General features: G+C 43.8%; 1 protein-coding gene across 1 annotated transcript in view; it reads right to left on the minus strand.

Moving 5' to 3' along the window:
* Pctp (phosphatidylcholine transfer protein) overlaps positions 1-7,656 on the minus strand; it is a 40,204-nt gene extending 32,548 nt beyond the window's left edge. Inside the window, exon 1 of the mRNA XM_028772337.1 lies at positions 7,560-7,656. The gene's annotated coding sequence lies outside the window, so the exon portion shown is untranslated. The remainder of the gene's footprint in view (positions 1-7,559) is intronic.
* Positions 7,657-12,181: the final 4,525 nt, after the last annotated feature.

The raw sequence follows: 12,181 nt of genomic DNA on the forward strand, positions 1-12,181 counted from the left end.
TGTGTGTGTGTGTGTGTGTGTGCAAATGGAGGAGTTTAAGTAAGGTGACTCACAGGATCCTGAATAAGGGTTGTTGACAGGAGCTTGGGCAACTTAATAGCGGCCCCCCCGAGCCCCCCTCTAGCATTATAGATGTTTATAGACATTAACTGTCAATAAATCCCCAGGAAAAGGAAATGATCTTGATCTCTGTCCCACCTTGTGATGGAATATCAATGGATCTGATCTCAGGCTGCCTTAGTGCAAGTAAGATCTGTAAGAGCTCAGGGGTGTGCTTGCATCTCATGCCTGGGAGGCAGCAGCTTTGCATGCACTCCACCCCTTCCACTTCCTCTTCCATCCCTTCCTTCTCCTCCTTTGCACTGTCCCTGAGCCTTTTACTAAAGCATTTCTATTATCTGTACCAATCATTTTCCTTTCCCATGTTCATCTTCTATTAATGTTCTATGATGAGGCTCTGAAAAAGAGTTTAGGAAGGGAAAAGGATTGTGCTAAGAACAGATCTGAGGGCCAGTATGTCAGAACTTCTGGAAAGGTAATATAGTGGTATTCCTCCATCTTTGTTTTGTTTTCTTTTTTGTCTTTGTTTGTTCATTGTTTGTTTTTTTATTGGATATTTTATTTATTTTGTTTTGTCTTCTTAAACATCTACTGATTACTTAATGTATATTCGTGACTATACTTGGTTCTTGTGATGGTTTGTATATGCTTGGCCCAGGGAGTGGCAATATTAAGAGGTGTGGTCCTGTTGGAGTAGGTGTGTCACTGTGGGTGTGGGCTTTAAGACCCTCATCCTAGCTGCCTGGAAGTCAGTTTTCCATTAACAGCCTTCAGATGAAGATGTAGAACTCTCAGCTCTGCCTGTACCATGCCTGCCTGGATGCTGCCATGCTTCTGCCTTGATGATACTGGACTGAACTGCTAAACCTGTAACCAGCCCCAATTAAATGTTGTCTTTTATATGACTTGCCTTAGTCATGGTGTCTGGTCACAGCAGTAAAACCCTAAAACGTTCTTCAAAGTGCATTATCTCGCTGGTGATACTGACTTAAATGTCTCTACTACTTGTTTTAATTTTTTGTTGCTACATTAATCAATTAATTTTGTTTGGGTACACACGTGCTAAGGCCTTCCTGTGAAGGCCTGAGGACAACTTGCAGAAACTGGTTCTCTTCTTCCACCATGTGGGTGCCAGAGATTGAATCAAGCATCAGATTTGTCAAAAACCATGTTTACCTGTGAGTCATTTCACTGGGCCCATTGTCACCGCTTTTGTTTAATATGTGTGACTCAGCAGCAAGTCTCCAGATATATGGAAACAGGATTTAGATCTAGATATTCCTATTTGTAGGTATTTCTCATTTCTCTACAAAGCTTAATTAGAAGGGTGAATACCTTTTCCTTGTTTAGTAACTTTAAAAGGATACTAGCTGTACTTTCTAAAAGTGACACACTCTCCCATTTCCCATAATCATTTATGATATGACCTTAACACTCTTCCAGTGCAGAAGTGGAATCTGGGTTCCCAGTCTTCTGACTGTATCAAAAGTACCATTCTACCAGGTATAATGGCAGATGCATAGGATAATGAGTTCAAAGCCAGCTTGGACAAGACCTGTCTCAGTGCACTGAGGGTGGGGTGGGGCGGTAGTGGGAGTGCAGCTCAATGGAAGAGTTCTCCTGTAGCATGCACAAGTAAAGTAGTGATATCCTGTGAGCTCTAAGACTGAGCCGTAACTAATGGCACAGAGCTTCTTGGTTTTGTCAGAACTAGCTCTCTGAACCTAGACAACCATGTCAAGAAGACAGTCTAAAATGAGGGTGTCTAGGAAGGGGTTAAAACCTTTAGAAGCAGCCCTGGCTAACCTCTCCAACAGCTAGTATCAGTTTTTCAGGTATGAAAACAGTTGTTTCAAACAGGAGCATGTATTAATTAAACTTCTCTAGAGGAATAGAACAGAACAAATATATGCTAAAGTTTATTAGATCAGTTTACACCATATGAGTACCCAAGGAAGGCTGCTTTCATACTCAAGAGGCTGAGAACCCAGTGGCTGCTCATTCTACAAGGCTGGGTGCTTCAGTCTTTGTAATCTGGTACTGAAGGGCTTGCAGGGTTCCTGAAGAACCTCTGCTCTTCAGTTCACATCAGAAGCCTGAAGAACCTGAGTTCTGATACCAATGCAGGCATACAGCAGCAGCAGCAGCAATGCCAGTGTCAGCGTCAGTAGCAGCAGTCTATATGAACTTGTCAGTGAGAGCAAAGGCATGCAGGCACAAAGCCATGCCTCTTTCTTTCATCTCCTGTTATCTGGGTTATCACCAGAAGATGATAGTCACACTCAGGATGAGTCTTCCTACGTCAAATAACTTGATCAAGAAAATCTCTTACGGGTGTGGCCCGAGGCTTGCCCTTTATGCTGATTCCAGATCAGTTTAGCTGACTACGAAGATCAAACATCCCAGAGCCCTTTAGCCCACTCCTCCACATCCTTTTGACACAACACTGCCTGAAGAGACATGAGCTGTCTCCACAGTGCTCCACCTAAATGACACCGCAGAGCTTTTAAGCCATCAAGATCTGGCTTGGTTTCTTTATGCAGCAAGAGAAGACACGCATTCTGTACACCTGCTGCACTAAAGAAGGAAAAGTAAACATAAAAAAGAGAATTTTTAAAAAAGAAAGTCTTACCAGTGTGTGTCTTCAGGTGTTTATTTTTTATTTTGTTATTTAAATTACATGTATGTGTATGTGAATGTGTCTGTGTGGAGGTTTGTGCTTGTGAATGAAGGAGCCTACATAGGCCAAAAGAAGATGTAGGATCCCCTGGAACTAGAGTTACAGGCAGTAGTGAGTCACCTGCAGTGGATGCTGGGAACCTAATTCAGGTCTACTGCAAGAGGAACATATGCTCTTAACCAACAAGACATATCTCTGGTTTTGTGGGGATTTTTTTGCTAGTTTTTGTTTTGTTATTATTTTTATTTTGATATAGTTCTGCTAAGTAGGACAGGTGGACCTTGAAGTCACAATCTTCTGTCTTCCGTCCCAAATTCTGGGATAGCAGGCATGAGTTACCGTCCTCAGCCACTTGTAGGTATTCACATATATCATGGGTATTAGCATCAAGAAAAATTATTATTGATTTATTCTCCTGTGTAAAATAGATACATTTATAGCCCCTGTCGCTAACATCTCTGCTGGTTCCTGGATGCATACATATTTTGGAATAAAAACATAATTATTATTGTTTAAAATATGCATCTTCAGCCAGAGGTCCTCAGAGATTGTCTTCTCTACCTTCCTTCTAAGTCATTTATCCAGTAAGATATCTTCCTAGCTGCTCACAACATATATTGATATATTTATCATATATTTTGTTGAGACAGGGTCTCACTATGTAGACCAGACCAGCCTTGAATTTACAGAGAGCTCTGCCCGCCTCTATCTCCCAGGTTGAAAGCATGTACAACCACTTCTGGCTCAGCATATATTTTTAAAGAATAATAACATTCATATGTAAAAACATCATGCCTATGTTTTCAAATAGAATATACCATGTATTTTTTTTAGATGGTTTACATGTTATAACTTTCATCATAAGCTAGACAGAACTGTGATCTTTACATTTGCTTATTCAATGTCTACTTGCCGTCGGTAGAGGGCGCAAGATAGAGGCAAAGAAAAAAAATGTGTAGCACTTTGAAAGATTTCAGAACACCTATTTTTCACTAATCTTCCCATGAAATTCGTAAGAAAAAGACTGATTGCAGTTTTATCATCACTTGCTGTCTAAGTTCTGACAGTGTGCTACCTGGAGACTAATATGTAACCATCGTGAGTAAATAACCATCTACCTCTTTTCTGCCAGGTACTGATATGCACTTTGTATACTGCAGCCGCGGTATAGAATTAAGCCTTGATAAGGATTCTTTTTAAGGATAACAAATGAGTTATTAAAATAAATGGGCCAAAGAGAAAGTATTTTGGCTTAGTGTGGTGTCACTCATGTTTAATGCCAGCATTGAGGGGGAAGGAGCAGGTGGGAAAAAAAGCTTAGTCTGGTTACTTAGGAAGTAACAAAACAGTCCAGACTGGCTTTTGTCAAGGATAGAAGCTTCGAAAAAATCACTCAGGAGTTACTTTACTTCTGCAGTCTAGCTGTTCCTGGGTTTATATTGGGAGATTTAGTGGGGGCTCATGGGTATTTGCCTGCTGACGGGGGTCTTTTGTAAGCTGAACTCAATCTGAACTGAATTCTGCTACAGAGAGTGGAGAGATCTATAGATCAACCAGTCACAGTGATGGGTAACATATCACCATGATGAGATGCCCTGAGTGTACACTCAAGTTACAAAATAGTGAAATGGAACCAGAAGATGAGCAGAATGAGAGAAAAGTCCTCCTGTAAGACAACGCATTGCTGGAGCGTGTGATCTACCACAAGTCTCATAGGTGAGAACCTCCTTTATGACAGGATGAGATTCCCAACCAGCTCTGGGGGTTTCGAGCATTCCCTAAAGGAAGATTTGTTCCTCACTTATCACTAACATTAGGATTCAGGAATCAAGGAAACAGCTATCTCAGCATAGGGCAGACTGGAACTAGATCAAAAGGCAAAGAATAGGATGCTCAATCCATCCCGGACACAGAGATCAGACAGGTCTCTGGTAGAGGATGCTCCTTCAGCAGAGCTCAGTCTTTCTTAGGTGGCCTGAGACAGAGAGAAGTGCTCATCCTTTAGGACATTCATCGTATATTGTACAACAGTGTGCTCTGCTTGTGACTGTCCAGCAATTATATCAGCCTCATTGTTATAATGGGGGTTTGGTTATTCTTAATAGCATTTCCTGAATTTATAACCTTCTGCATTAAAGAAAAGCCCCCCAGATGCTGTAATAGAGGACTACATTGCTGAGGTAGACCCAGGACCTCAATGTTGTCCATGCTTTAGGTCAGAGAAAACCAGCACAGCATCAGTGTCCCATAGGCTATGCTGCCTGACCGTGGCTGTGCTTGCAACTGTACCCTCCATACACTTGAGCTCTCTCACCCGATAGAGTAACAAGGCTGCTGTTCTTATTTCCTTTTCTACTTGAGTGACACGGAGTCCCAAAGACATTAGCTGATTGGTCCACAGTCATATTTTAAGCCAACTGAGATCTGATAGTTTCTTTTAAACATTTTTTATTTTTACTTATGCGTATGGGTGTTTTGTCTACATGTATGTCTGTGTACCACATGATAACAGTTTCTTCAGGAGCCAGAGAAAGGCAAAGAAGGCCTTGGATCCCCTGAACCTGGGATTATAGATAGTTGTGACCCACCAAGTGAGTGCTGGGTGTCAAACCTGGGCTCTCTGAAGGAGCAGCTAGTGTTCTTAACCACTGAGTCACTCCTCTAGCCTCTGAGGCAATAGTTTTTGGTGTGGGCATCAGAAAGCCATCAACTGAGTTTTGCTTAAATGTATATATACCACTAGTCTCAGTACACATCTGGCTCTCTTTGGTATGGAAGTTAACGGATAAATTTACATGCCCCAAGTGCTTGAGAAGCTCTCATTCTCTTAGATTAGATTAGATAAATAAATACCCAATTTCTACATTATTTGCTGAGGGATGTAGCATAGGTAAGCCTAAACCAAAGGTCTCAACTCGGGGAAGTTTTCTTCTTTGGGATGAGTTAGTAAAGTCTGAAGATGTGGTTGTCACAACTAGAGGGATGGTGACTCAGTATGCAGCATTGAGTAACAGCGAGAATTGCTGTCTGCTATTCTGAAAGAACATTATAGCCTTTTCCCAATGAGGCAATTTTTCCATCTCAGAATGTCAACATTGCCCAGATGGAGAAGCACTGGCATAGAGCATCATGGGACTCAGACACACGTAGTCTGAACACAGAGGACTTCTCAAGGAAGATGTTTTAGAAGCAGAGCCAGGATAGTCAAAGAGAGATGGTCACACAGGACCTTGAGTGGTCAAGAGTAGGAACACAAAAATATTGTGTTGAGATTTGAAAAGTGAACCAACCAACCTGGGTCTGGGGCTGACAGGCCAATTCATGGTGGCAGGTCAGGGAAGGAAGGTCACTCCTTTAAGAAAAGGGAAGACACACCCAAAGAAGTTAAGCAAGAAGGAAAGTCCAAGCAAGGATGCTAGAATCTCACTTAGAAGTGGGAACAAAATAGTCATAGGAAGCAGAGGGAGGGAGGAAAGTAGGTGGGAGAGGGGAGGGGGAGGGGAATGGGGAGCAGGATCAGGTGTGACGACCTGAGAGAGACCCAGAGGACCAGAAGAATGAATCTGCAGCTGCCAGGGGTGAGGGAGTGAGGAGAATCTTTCGGAAGTCCTAGAGACCTGAGATGGGGGAGGCTCCCAGGAGTCAATGCCTGTGAACTTAGCCAAGTTGTCTGACAGTGGAGACATGGAACCTGAAGAGGCCACCTCTTGTAGTCAGGCAGGACCAACAGTGGCAGGCTAAGAACACCATCCCACCCACAAAACTTTCAATCCAAAATTTGTCTTGTCTAAAAGAAATGCAGAGACAAAGAAGGATCAAAGACAGAGGAATGGTCAACTAATAACCAGCCCAACTTGAAACCCATCCCATGGGCAAGCACCAGTTCCTGACTTCATTAATGACACTCTGTTATATGTGTAGACAAGAGCCTACCACCACTGTCCTCTGAAAGGCTTTACCCAGAAGCTGACTAAAACAGATACAGATACCCACAGCCAAACATTGGACAGACGTTAGGAATTCCAATGGAAGAGTTGAGGGAAGAATTCAAGACTCTGGAGGGGATAGGAACCCCACAGGAAGACTGATAGAATTTACTAACCTGGACCCCTCGGAGCTCTCAGAGACAGAGCTAACAACCAAAGAACATATATAGGCTTGAACGAGGCTCTGGTCCATACGTAGCAGACGTGCAGCTCAGTGTCCATGTAGGCCCACCAACAACTGGAGCAGAGGCTCTCCCTAAAGCCATAGCCTGACTGTGGTATCTGTTCCCCAACAGGGCTACTTTGTCTGGCCTCAGTAAGAAAGATGCACCTACCCTGGCAGAGACTTGATGCACCAGGGTTGGGGGATACCTAGTGGGGCGCCCAGCCTCTCAGAGGAGAAGGGGGGATGGTAGGATGGTCTCTTTGGGAGGGACTAAGAGGGGGCAGCATTTGATGTAAATAAATGAATTACTTAAAAACATAAAGAAAAGGGAAGAATGGATGGGTTTTCACCAAGGGAGGGTGTGGTTAAGTTCACATACCTGTTTAACTTGGTATATTAATGGAAACAAAAGACTTACAACTTTATATGAATAAAGAAACACAGGTCTATGGCTTCTTACCACATTAAACACACACACACACACACACACACACACACACACACACACACACTTTTCTCTAATATCCTAAAGCAACAACACAGTAAAACATGGCTATGTACTGTAAAGGGATCTGACACACTGAGCAGAGCCATACCATAGCATGGTGTCTCTTTTCTGGATTCTGTGAGCAGGGAGAAGTGAATCAGTAAGAAAATACACACTCACTGTGACCAGAACACACCCTGGTGGCAGGCCACTGGGAGCCTGGTTGCTTCTACAAAGGCAGCGGAGCTCCTCTGTCCAAAAGCCTTGTTGGTCCAGCGAGGACAGCTTCCTGTTCCCGGCAAGCTTCACCGTTGGGCTTTCCTACCCCTCCTCCCTAGACTTGGCTACCCATGTGTCCTGTCACATAAAACTTTGAACTGAGGTCTCTGACTTACGTCATGTCAGTCACAGAGGGTGAGGCTCTGTTAGTGTGCCTTCTGGCTCCTGGAACTTGACCTCTGAATCGGTTCTGCAGCCTGTTTTGTGACTTGAAAGTTCACACACACCTTATTGTATAGACTCATGGTCAGCGAGATTGTCAGTCAGAGAGCAAACATTTGCAAACCCTCAAATTTCTCACAGAACCAAAGAAATGTTTGTACTGTAACCAGCCCCTGAACCAGACTCCTGAGTGGAAATAAATGGATAGTCACAGTTCACAGTACAAGGTCAATGACTTTGCAGACAGATACTGCACTGCAGACTTTTTTTTTTTTAATGAAGTTTCCTACAGCTGCTCTGGTGGCCTGTATGGCAGCATTAACTTTCTCCCCAAAATGTCTGCTCTCGGCTCTGATGTACTAAGCCCACATATGATTAGAAAAGAAAAGAAAAAAATGGAAGAGTTTTTAAAGGGTTTACTTAGGATGTCACAAATGAAACTTCCAGCAGACGGGGGTCCCCTGCTCACTGCCATAAAGAGGAAAGAAGGTTACAATCCAAGTGTCCCGAGGATCACTTCACGGCTATTTTCATTGTACAACATGCACGAAGAGTCAGAATTGCTAGTTTTGTTGTGGAAGCGATCCAAAGCCTTGTGCCGTGACCCTAGGAGGGGAAATGATTGAGTTCTACCAGAGCAGCAAACAGGGTTTGTCCTAATAAAATGATCTTAGAAGGTAAATAGGAAGGAATAAATGAAGGGAGAGAGGTGCTCCCCTGAGAATACTGACATCATACAATTGGACATCCTTCAAACGTCCGGGTGACAGAATTACTGACTGAGTGTAAGTGGTCAATTGGAATTTGGAGTCTTGGGTTTCTCACTCTGAGTCACGGTCGAAGAAACATCTTGTTCTTCTGGGGCCATGTACTCTCTTGGGATCATTGGTTTTTACCAAGTTGCACACTTTCTCTCTCTCTCTCTCTCTCTCTCTCTCTCTCTCTCTCTCTCTCTCTTTCTCTCCCTCAACAAAGACAATAATCTATTCCTGTATAGTTTACTTAAATAAACAAGAAAGAGACAATGTATGGCTGTCTTTATAAAACAAGACTTTTAATTTTTTTTTCAATCTAAAGAAAGAAGCCACTGATCAGATCCTCCCTGTTTTGTTCCATAAGATCAGTTCATAAACAGTTTTATTTTGAATTCAGTTCAGCTGGGCAAACTGTTCCCTTTCCTACCGCCCACCCACGGCACGGACATCAAAGGCTCCTTAAGTGGATCAGAATGCATTCACAAGGTTTTGTGAGCTGGTTCTTCGCTCAGTCATTGGCGAACTTCTGCAGAGGCCCTGTGGGAAGATGATTGCCTGTTTTTACTGGCAACACGATCATTGCAAAGTCCAAGCGTTTATTCATGAGCCGATATGCTTCATGAGCCACAGAGAGAATCTGAACACGGAGTGGTGTGAGGAAGACAAGCTTGGGGGCAATCAAGTGGTGGTTCTAGTCCAGCACGCGCCCATTTTCCTATCAATGTCTAACAAGGCCCTGTACATTTTCGTGTGTATAACAGAATATATCTTGCACTTACCCGCCCACCCCCTTGGATCATTTGTATAAAGGAAATGATAAATCCACAAAAAAAAAACCAGTATAGATGGGGCTGATGAGATGGCTCTGCTGTTAAGAGCACTGACCTCTCTTCCAGAGGTCATGAGTTCAAATCCCAGCAACCGCAGGGTGGCTCACAACCATCCATAATGAGACCTAATGCCCTCTTATGGAGTGTCTGAAGACAGAAATAAAAACCTTTGTGCCTGAGTGAGAGGGGCTGGGTCAGAGCAAGAGGGAGAAGAAAAGGTGGAAAAGAAAAAACAGTGTAGATAATGAAATCAAATACATATCAACTACCCGTGCTTTGTCTCCACGGATTTCTGCCGACAGTCTCATTTAACCATTAATCATGTGGTCTTTAAAGTCTTACAAACTCCTCTCCCTCTCCTGATAGCTAGTCCCCATAATATCTACTGCTAGATTTTGCTGATCTTCACCTTCTTCCTAACTCCTGCTTGTCCATGCTTCCTAGTTCAGGGTCCCAGAGCCATGAGTTCCTGCCTGCTCTCCCAGTCTCCCCTCCCCTATATGACTTTCTTCAGAATATTCCAATACTCTAGTGCAGGCCACTCTTTACTACTCAGAGCTGATTGTGGTGTACTATTCAAAGGCACTCTGCTCTCTAAATAGACTCCAAATGCATCATTTGGTCCCTAATATGACCGTGAACCATTTCCAATCCCACTCTGGATGTTTTTCGTCTGAGCCATGCAAGCTGCTCTCCATTCTCTGCAGAAGATCCAGATTCTTCGGAGTTGTGTTTATGTGACACAGATTACTCCCTCTACCCAGAATTACATTTTCTCCTTCATTCCTTAGAGTGCCAAATGCTTGTCTACACAAAACGTCCACTCATCTCTGCAGCTCACACATCTAGTCCAGAATTGATCAGTTCTCTCTGGGGAATGTGTAACAGCTTGCTATGCTCTTTAATGCCTGCCTTGGTGTCCCTGTGCTTTTCCCGTTGAAGACTTAGCTCCAAGATGAAACCTTGTTTTTACCTTTGCTTCTCCATTGTTCAGATACAGTCTTTACTAAGGCTCTGGCCTCCAAAAGCAGTACAATCAATATTTGGGACTATCATAACCAGGAAAAGAGAGGAATGGTCTTGGAGACCCCGGAAATGTTCCTACCGCTGTAGCACCTTCCCAAGACTCTCTCTCACACAGGGCACCAGCCTGTGTCAATCTTGGATTCAAACACACTCAAATCTGCTTGATAACACAGCTCTGTCTCAATGCTCAGAATCATCGGTGACACAACACATAATTTAACCATTAAGTTTCTTTTCAGGGTACAGACAGTATGTCACACTCTGCAACCCCCTCTTCGAAATGAGAACTATTCATAGAATCTTAAGCAGTTGAAAACAATGGCCAATGGATGGACACAAGGTAGAGAGGCACCTGAAGTTATGGCTTGGTTCTGCCACTTTCCCTAGAGTTATAGATCCGCTAAAGTATCGCACACTGCCAAGTCTCAGAATCTTGCACAGGAAACACAAACACCAGTCCCTGAGATGTGGCCTGGGTGATGTGTGATTGATGCTTATGAACATTCACATGCTCTGTTCCTCTTCATTCAGTGTATGGGCTAGGTCCACTCTGAATGGGGGAGTTGGTTCTGGAGCTAAGCCGGAACAAAGGCCCAGCCACCAGAAGCCAGGACAGGCATCTAAGAGGTCCAGGGTATTCTTTCTCTCCACATGTGTATCTTAGGAGATCCCAGTGCCTGGAACTTGACCAACAAATAGTAAAAATATGTTTGTATCTAAAGCACATTCTTTCTTCTTCTTACTGCTGTTAGAACTTTCTACTTAAAGAAAATTTCCTGGAGCGTGTTTAGGAGGTGTAATAGCAAGCAAGTCATGTTATCCCAAAAGCACACAAAAGCACAGATCATGCTCCAAAATGTCCCTGATTTCAGAGTAAAACTGTAGACACACCCTTAAAAAAAAAAAAAAAGGATTAGCTAGGAGAAAAGCTGGCCAGCTTCCCAAATTTCTGAACTCAACAGGGCTGGGTGATGACAGATCTTCATGTGGTGATTGGACAGAGAGGAGCCCGAGGAACTGGCATCTTCCTGGATGCTGGAAACTAGCCAGCTCAACCACACCAAGCAAAAGCAAACCGAAAGTGGGAGGGAAGGAGGGAGGTAGAATAATCAAACACACGTGAGGGCAATTCATCCCCAAATGCAAAGGCAAGTATGTTCCCAAAAGAGAAAATGTCAGTGCATCAACAGCAGAGTGGAAACATCCCGGCCTTCGGCTCCCACAGATGGGAACTGCACCAGTGACCTCTTTGTCCGGGTACTGGCCATCCTCCTTGCTTCGTTCCACTGCGGTCCCTCCCTGCCCCTAAACAACTGCACCTTATTGCTAAGGAAGAGGAGATGCTTTTTAAGTAAGAGGGAATTCTCTCTGATACAGTAAATCCCTCACAGTGCTGTGTGTGATGTTCTTGGTGGCCTCAATTCTTCTGAGATGTGACAGTCCGGGGTGTGTTAGCAACCCCATGCCATCTGGCATCCTCAGATGAGGAACACTGGCGAACCAGCTTACTTGACTTCATGGCCACAGGCCACCCAGACACCACAGCCTTATCTCTTATTATCTCTCTCACTTTTTATCCATTGGATATCCTGGTGACAGATCTGCGGGGGATTCCACTCCCCTTTCCAAACGTCTCCGGAGGCTTGCCTTTACCCATGCTCATCCCTCCTCCCACCTCCACCACTCCATCCACCCCTACCCACATTCTCTCCTTCCACTGCTAATGTAGAAGACCGAAGAGGAGTTCTTT

Source organism: Grammomys surdaster, unplaced genomic scaffold, assembly GCF_004785775.1.
Source record: "Grammomys surdaster isolate TR1022 unplaced genomic scaffold, NIH_TR_1.0 213, whole genome shotgun sequence".
Lineage (NCBI taxonomy): Eukaryota > Metazoa > Chordata > Mammalia > Rodentia > Muridae > Grammomys > Grammomys surdaster.